This window comes from Varroa destructor, unplaced genomic scaffold, assembly GCF_002443255.2.
Source record: "Varroa destructor unplaced genomic scaffold, Vdes_3.0 BEIS01000003.1, whole genome shotgun sequence".
Lineage (NCBI taxonomy): Eukaryota > Metazoa > Arthropoda > Arachnida > Mesostigmata > Varroidae > Varroa > Varroa destructor.
The window spans coordinates 18,360,975-18,369,433 of record NW_019211456.1 but is presented as its reverse complement, the minus strand read 5'-3'; the positions used below and the strand labels follow the sequence as shown (position 1 = coordinate 18,369,433).

The 8,459-nt window shown below is 39.8% G+C and overlaps 1 long non-coding RNA gene across 2 annotated transcripts; it reads left to right on the top strand.

Moving 5' to 3' along the window:
* Window positions 1-140: 140 nt before the first annotated feature.
* LOC147756615 (uncharacterized) lies at window positions 141-8,075 on the top strand. Of its 2 annotated transcripts, XR_015323394.1 has the most exons (3): window positions 141-391; window positions 647-7,554; window positions 7,862-8,075. It is a non-coding gene; the product is annotated as an uncharacterized LOC147756615 (long non-coding RNA). The 2 variants fall into 2 exon arrangements; XR_015323393.1 differs by having other exon boundaries at window positions 141-7,554.
* Window positions 8,076-8,459: the final 384 nt, after the last annotated feature.

The following is an 8,459-nucleotide window of genomic DNA, read 5'->3' as shown; positions in this document are numbered from 1 at the left end:
GTGAGTGTCAATACCGCCTTCACGGACAGGGTGGTTGAGGAGATGGTGCAGTAGAGAGTGGCCTTAGCGGCGCGAGGTTGTGCTGTCGGCCGACGCCAGAAGAATAACGCAACCAAAAACCGACAATAACTGCGTTAGTTGGCCGTAAGCTTCTCTTTCGAGCATGATGCTTAGAGGCGAAGACCAGCGCAGACCGTCAAGGGTTCGCTCAAGACAGCCCACCCTCGCTCGGCTTCTAGACTGCCTGACTAATACATTTTTACGTATATTGCGATCGTGTTGGTAAACGTGCAGGTTACTATGTGATGCCAACGAAGATAGGTCCCTTGTAAGACGGGTTTCATTGATCCTCGTTGTCTTCTGAGACATCGCACTTCACTAACAGTAGCCGGTATGCACAGATGAAATAACACAAGACATGATTTCCCTATGAGTATAATTTCAAATTGACTGATTATCACTGAGTGTGACATTTGTAAATGATTCATGTCCCGTTCAGATCTATGAGTTTAAGTTTAATACGTGTCGCTAGTGGGGTTCGAACCGCAAAAACTGGCTTTGGCCGCAAGTATATGTAAGTAGTTTTCCTTCGTGGCGGTTGAAATTCGTATGCAATAAACTAACACGCATCTGTTCTTCATCTTAGAAGCGAAGACCCGTTTGTACTCTTCCCGTTCCCCAAGCAGGCCGTATATCTTACTGGTTGATCGTTATCACTAAGCAACACTTACATTACAAATGCTGTTTTCGGATTACGTCAAACAGGAAAAATACGGAATTCAGGAGAATGGCAAGGTGAATCTTTTTAGTAGGAGTCTTAAGGTCCGCATGCTTTAATGGTGTTACTACGATGAATGTATTTCTTTTCAATAAACCGAGGTATAAGTCGTGTAGATCGTGTATTTTGATGCGCCCAATGGAATAGCATGCCTAGAAGTTTTCGCTCGCTTAATTAGTCTTCAATATAGTGTGTTGTTTTCTGCGACGAGAAGCAGCTTGATGGAACTCTAATGGGCTATTTCATTTCCATAGAGTAGATAATGTATGAGATTGGCGGGGGTAAGTCGGAGGCTCTGTACCGTACGTACCTATCCGACCGTAAAACAAATGCACGCCAGTATTAGTCAATTGTAAGTTATACATATGTGTGTCTGTATAACGGTATCGCGGCTCGAGTAGTGCTTCATTTGTTATGGAAAACGATCACATCGATTGTGATTCCAGTTTGTGATGTAGAGCCAATCGTCTTCTGTCAAATACAACACCCCTTTTATTAATAGATAATAATGGCGATTACTAACTATCATCAAATAGACACAGAAAAAAAAAAACAAATACGGTAATAGTAGTCTATCTTGGAAGCTTCTGAAAGGGAATGTCTGTAGCGTATTGCCCTATGCACATCTAGCTTTCAAAGCACCCTCCATTTTGCTGTCTACCTACACCGACATTCAGCGAGTAAGCGAGCTTTTGCATCTTTCGCAATTAAAAGATCTTCCTTTGTAATGAAAATCATTTGATTTATCTAATTCTTCCTTCGGACGACATACGTTAACCTGAGTTAACTTCGTTAAGGACTATTATTATATAATGTACTTTCGATTAATGCAAAAACTATTTCTGTAGGATGTTCTTAAACAGGCCACTTAAGCACGTATAGGCGTATTAGCATTTTGATCGGTAGTTTTGATACGTTATCATTCATGCATACATTTAAGCTCGCAGGTAACATCTGCTAGCTATTCATTAGGATGCTGTACATATCTAACTAAAGCTCTGTGCAGCACAGCGTATGACGTGCCACCCACGTACATTGATCAGCCTTAACATTATCAGTAACAATTAATCCCAACAATTGACGCGATCTTAGTAGAAGGAAATACTCGTACGCTGTGCACTAGATTCTCCTGCAGCCATCAAAAACGTTTCAATATTCAGACTTGGGAAAGATTCGGTTTACTGTAATCGTACGTTACCGGTATCGTATACAGCTCAAGATAACCGGACTGCAAATGTGACCAGCTTTCAAACCCGGTTTGACGATTTCAAACCCCGAGCGTTTGAAACCGTCAAATAAGCTGCAATTAATTACGCTTGGAGGTAGCATCTGATAATTTTATAATTCCCATCTGTATTTTCTATCATCGGTCATCATCTGATGAATCATCAATGAATTTCGGTATACGGCAAGTGGTAGTTAGTTATAGAGCTATAGAAACTAATGATAGTTTTCTAGCTCTGTTTCCCTTGCAGACGAAACCCTTTAGAAGTTAGCGATGGTAACTAACTATTTATCTAGTTTTTACATTCATTCATCTAGAGTTTCGAAAATTTCTATCTGCGAGTCCAACCTGATTCAAGCAGCAGAAACATTGGCCGTTGAGCTAATAGCAGCCATACGTCAAGAATAGAGAATTCAGGGCGAAATGCTCGGATTAGTCCAATAGCATGGTACGTTTCGTGTTCCTAACCGTCTAAGCTGTACCCCTTCGCATCTTTATTTCTGTTCACTTTCTATATTTGAAATAGTAACTTAAAAGTTCACTACATGCTATACCCCCAGGCGTCGTTGCTGAACTTGGTAGTCAGAGCTAAACTATAACAATTAATGAGATAGTAATATTTTCGTTTTTGAAGTAATTGACAACTAGAAAGAGGATCATAGCTATCTAGAAATATTACTCTTTATGCTACGTAAACTTTAATTGCAACCCTGAAAACTATCGTTTTTAAGGTTGCATGGTCCCCCCTTCAACCATACCATATAAACGCTACATCTCCTTATGACGTTTTTAGGCTTCTAGGACAAAATGTGAGAGAATGTAATCCTAAATAAGTTGCTGATACTCGTAAAGCTTGCGCAACTCAATCTAGCTTTATCCAATAATATACTTATTATCTTAGCGTGGTACGCAACACAAAAAACAAAAAGCTCTCCCAAATCAATTTCCAGTTTTCCAGAAGTTTCAATTCATCACTCCGATAGTATTTTCATTATGCTTAGAGTCAAATCTCTTATGTGTGATCATATAGTATATAACATGACCTTGTAAGACTAGCTTAATTTATGTTGCCATCTTCCATTCGGACAGACGAAATCGCTGAAGAGAAAGCACTTTGAAGTACTCTATAACGTAAGGTGGAAGCACTCACGAGTACTATGAAAAAATTATTTGACAACCCAACATGTTGTTTGATCGCAAAGCAGTTTTTCGACAATTAGGGACCTAAAGTTAAAAAGCTTATCATAAACGGAAACTACGTCAAACTAATACGTTCATGAGAGATGCGTTTGTCGATACATTCAGATGTTTCATCCAGATATCTATTGCCGTTCAGAGGAGATCTATGAACAGACGACATCAATCGTGTCCGCCATTTACTCTGTGTGTATGTTCACTTTCTACAATGTAAAGCCAACAATTTCATTCTAATCGAGTCCGTCCTATACACACCTAGGCGAATTATATTGTTTTATTACAGGATCGCTGACAATTAGAAGTAACGAGGTAGGTACCTCTAAACACAAAAAAGCAAATTCCTTTTTACTTGATTCTAAATTTGCGATCGGCATCGCGCCTTGTCGTCAGTCAATCTTGTGAGCTTATTGTTAACGCGAGCTAAATAACGAAATATAATTCGGAAATTCCGAAGTATATTCCTCAATGAGGACAAGCCTAAGGTTTAATGATGTCACGCCTGAAAGAAACTAAGGCGTTCTTTGTCATGGGTAATTTTGCCTATAAATAATTATCGAAGCTAAACTTCTAAAATAATTCAAAAACATAGTTCTTTAGAATTATCTTAGAAAGATTTAATAATGCTAGTACGATGCTGTACAACCCGCGGAGCGATGCCGGTTTAAACACACTGGGTTCGTTGAGTTAGAGGCTACCACTCGTAGTAGGCACATTTGCTAGAAAGAAGATATCCCTTTCAGAACTTCTGCTTCGAAAAGAAGAGTTTTTAGTTCAATTCAATTCAACGGACCAACGTGAAGGTGATCTTTCATATTAAGGCGCGTTGCGACATGAGGTCAACTGTATAATCTAAAACTCTATAATCGTAGCTAAATACGATATTATCTAAATTGAAAAGGTCCTCATGAACGAGCACATTTAGGCGGCGAAAAAAGGGCTTCAAACGAATACCACAATAAATATGCTGTTTTAAGTACAACATCGAAGCGCAGGTACTAGTAAAATGTTTGCACAGAGAGCACCGTTCAAGAGGTAATCGATGTTGCTGGTTACTTGAATAATCGATTTCAACTCGAAAAAATCGTCCTTAACCCATTATCACTTACTCTAGGGTTTTTCCTGGAATACGGGTACGGTTCCCATTTTGCCGAGGCCAAGAATCCACCATGGTAATTGCACCAAAAGGGTTAACAGTTGATAACATATCCTGGAATCTCTATGCGGATGCTCTGTACTGGCTGTTTCGGAGACGAAAGTGTACAGTACAAACCTAGAAATCCAAATATGCCTTAATAATTAAGTTTTTTTGTAATAGCCTTGTATATTCTAAACCTTACGACCCGAATAGCATCTTGTATAATTGGCTTTGTAGTGGCACACGTATAATTTAGTTGGACTATTTTTATGAAGCGCGTTTCAGGGAGACCTTAACTAGGTACTGACATATTGTTATTGCATCATTTACTATTACGATTAGAAAGCCTTCGAACGTCATTGTAAGGGTCATTTTCGAAAGTTCCTAGTCGAACTTTTGAAGACGACCTAGAAAATAGTTCGGATACGAATTTAAGGGATTATCGAAGGAATAGCTAGATTTAAAAAAAATTGTTTATTTAAATTAAATTGAAAAAGTAGTTCAGCATCGATGTATCTCCAAAATATTGAAAACACTGTAAATTGTTCTGTGCATCGCAGTTTTACAATAGGATGTTTTTAAGGTAATTTGTGCCCGGTTTGAATTTAGCTGTAGATAGTTAGTTCACATGTAGAACTAGCTTGGTAGGATACTTTAGAAAGACTTGCGATGCTGGTGTAACTAAATTCATCTGTAGGGATACTGTAATATGGATGCTGTTTAGGTATATGAAAATAAAGAGAGCAATTCCACCAGATTAAAATAGTTTTTTAAGTCGTGTTGAAATGTCTCAGACACATCTAAACTTAGAACAAAATCATCGAAACAAATATCACATTTTAAAACATACCCAAGGACTTAAGCTTTTCGTATTGATGCTGCGGATTGTCTTTTTGCTTCTCGTTTCTCTCTGTGTTAATTATAATTTGCAAAAAATAGATATAAAAGAGAAACTAGTACTACAAAAAAATTGCAAATTGTATGATGTGGCGCTGGTGTACATCCTATTTAACGATGTCAGCCCTAGGGATTTTTATGCACCTGTCTAGTAAGTAAGTTGTTCTATAGGGGCGCTTGCTAGCTTTGAGCATTACTATTACTTCCACTTGTGCAAAATAATCGAATATATATTGTTATTACCATTGTGTTCTTGCTACGAGAACCCTTCAAAAGCATCACTGTCTCTAGCTGTCATTTCGCAATGTCTGCCTAAGAAGAGTGATATCCCGCGCAGTCGACGACTAAACGACCCGCCATTGACAGACAGGAAGGGTCAACCCGTGACCAATAGAAAGAAGATACGATTTTTTGATAATCTGATGATAGGAGAAACAAGCAGGAATAGATTTACGGCATGCTGCTTTTTCAAATGGAAATGCTAGTATTTTCATACACGGGGCCCCACATCGTGAAAAAGACTTCAATGGAAACAACGCTAACCCTCTCTCTCTCTCTCTCTCTCTCTCTCTCTCTCTCTCTCTCTGGCTCTTCGTTGACTTGAGTAACCTTTGAGGCCTGTAGTTAGCCGTCTAATTAAGTACTTTATGTTTGAACCGTAATGCTAGCACCAAGCAGCTTACGCATGGTAATGAATAACAACGACCAAAGCGGACTGAATCATAGGCTGTGCTTGAGGAATCGGACCACTGTCTGAGACAGTTCCTTCAGGTGGATGCACAAGCACAAAAAAATCCGAATCGGAAATGAACAGTCTTTTAATTAGGCGCTAAACTATATCGTGTAAGCCTGTTTAACGTGAGCCAGCATTACTATATAGCGCTAACTTCTATTGCATTCTGTACTTTTACAGATTATCCTTTGCTGAACAAGGTTAGTCAGAAATGGTAAAATCATAGTCACGAGCAGTTAGTTCTCTCTTGATATTTGTTACACTCTTTGGTTTGTCTTTTGCGTTCGCTATTGCTTTTTTCTTACATATTGTATCAGTGCTGCGATAAGCAAAAGGGATGTTAAGGGTCCTCTGATCAAGTCAGTCACATCCCCCGTCCGATCTGATTCAATAGATGACTGCTGTCAGGCCACGGCAGTCGTCTGTGTGTTTCGACGCCGTGCCAGTCGCATTTTAGCCTGTGTACATGTAGTGGCGATACCTGCAACGACAGTTGCAAAACCGGCATCCGGCTGGGTGCCGGTCTGTCGCCTTCTGTAGCCTCTTTACCGTCCAGTGTACAACTCCCCATCCGCTCAGTGTCGTTGTATGAGAAATGGTGCCAAGACATGTAGTAATGTTTCTTCTATGTGAAGGAAAAGGGTCACACATTCTTCTGTTGCTGCCGCTTTATGAGAGCAGCGTAAGGTGAACTTCCAGAGAAATCTCGATGTGCTCAATATGAAACGCTATTCCGGCGCTGATGACCAGCTTACGCTTGTTTGCGTGTCGGCCTGCCTGCTTTCACAAGTTTCTCGTTCGACTTTGGTGACTGACTCCTCGCCGCTGATTGCTCTGTTTTTCTGAGGCTATCTATTTGAAAAGCGAGCGTCATTATAGCTACGACAGCCGGCCCTCTTTACCCTCCTGTTCTAAAATCGTGTCCAACAACCATCCGTGGCCGTAGTCACTGATCAAATATTTGGCAAGAGCTGTTTTCGGCTACAGGGCAATGATCTAAAAGAGCTTTCTCCATCGCCAGTGTCGTTGCTACTGCCACGTGTTCCAGCAATGGCAACTTTCTGGCGATTATGCAGAGCTACAGCGCGGACTCTGGGGCTGACGACCGGGCGTATACTCGACCCAGTGGGTTGATGCTGGTGCAGAGTTCCGAAAAAACAAAAGAAATAGACAGACGCCGAGATAGAGAGCGAAAGGTAAGGGCGAAGTGGCGAACAAGCGAGTAAGAGAGCGGTGATGTCATCATCGAGATACACGGGAAAGGCGGTATTTCGAAACGCTGGCCAACGTTGAAACATCGTTGGGCATCTGGCATCAACCCAGACGGTGTCACTCAGAGAAGCGACTGGAAAATCGCTGCCCTCGCTAAGATGACGCCAGAAAGAAGAGCACGATAAAAAGGAAATCGACCGACTCAATTGTTTCTTCTTTCCCAAAAGAACAGATCTATTGAGCGGACTCACTGCGACATACGTTGGCTTTCCGACGTTCAAGCGTGGCCTTAATTTTACTGTTCTAATTATTATTAATGAAAGCGAAGCCGACGAAGGGACAACAATTTGTCCAAATAAACTGCCATTCTACCTTAGGTAAGACGAAAAAAGGCCGTGAAAGACCTTTCTAGATTACAGCTAGCAATCGCATAGGTATGTATGTGCATTTGTAAAACTGGGACAGTGTATTACATATGAAGTGTGTTTGTGAAAAAAAGCTTAAATATGTTTTAATTGTTTTGTCCTTAATTGCATCCATATCTTCGATTCTCTTGGTGTTTCTGAAAATCTGAAGAATTCACAGCTTAGGCGTTCAAAGAATCGGTAAAAACCCTCTTCGCCTCAAAAAAACAATAAAATTTATGTTTTTTATTAAATCTAATAGATATTTTTGCCATTCTAGTTTTTGGAGTGCTTACGTTGCGGGTTTCTTTGGTACATATCATCAAAAAAGCTGGACGGGGAAAAACGAAGTCGATTTCAACACACGGAACTCCCAGGCCTCAGAACTAATTAAAAAGGCGAAATCTTCACATTCCAATCCACTAACGATTTCAATGAAAACTAAATCAGTTTGTTATATAAAATAAATACCGCTTTTCTTCGACCAGACTGGACTTCGGCTTTTTTTCCATCTAGGAACTTCGAATGTACGTATGATACCATTGCACATAGTGTTTATATCTTAACAATTTAAATTCTTTGCCTAAAAATAACTATATGTTTTATAATATACGCTATCATTAAAGAAAACTTGAGTTATGGGACAGTCATCTATGATGCCAGATAAAACCGTATGACAGTATAAATACGTAATAAGGTATCCATTTAGCATGTCGAGCTAAATTAATAGGTTTTTCTGTATCATTCAAATGTAGAGGATGTTATTTGTAAGGTCGCATTATACATTTTGGTTAGGCATCTTTGTGTGGTAGGTACCTGTATATTTTCTATATGGATACAAGCTGCTCAGAATAGATCACAGATTTCTATGCATCGTT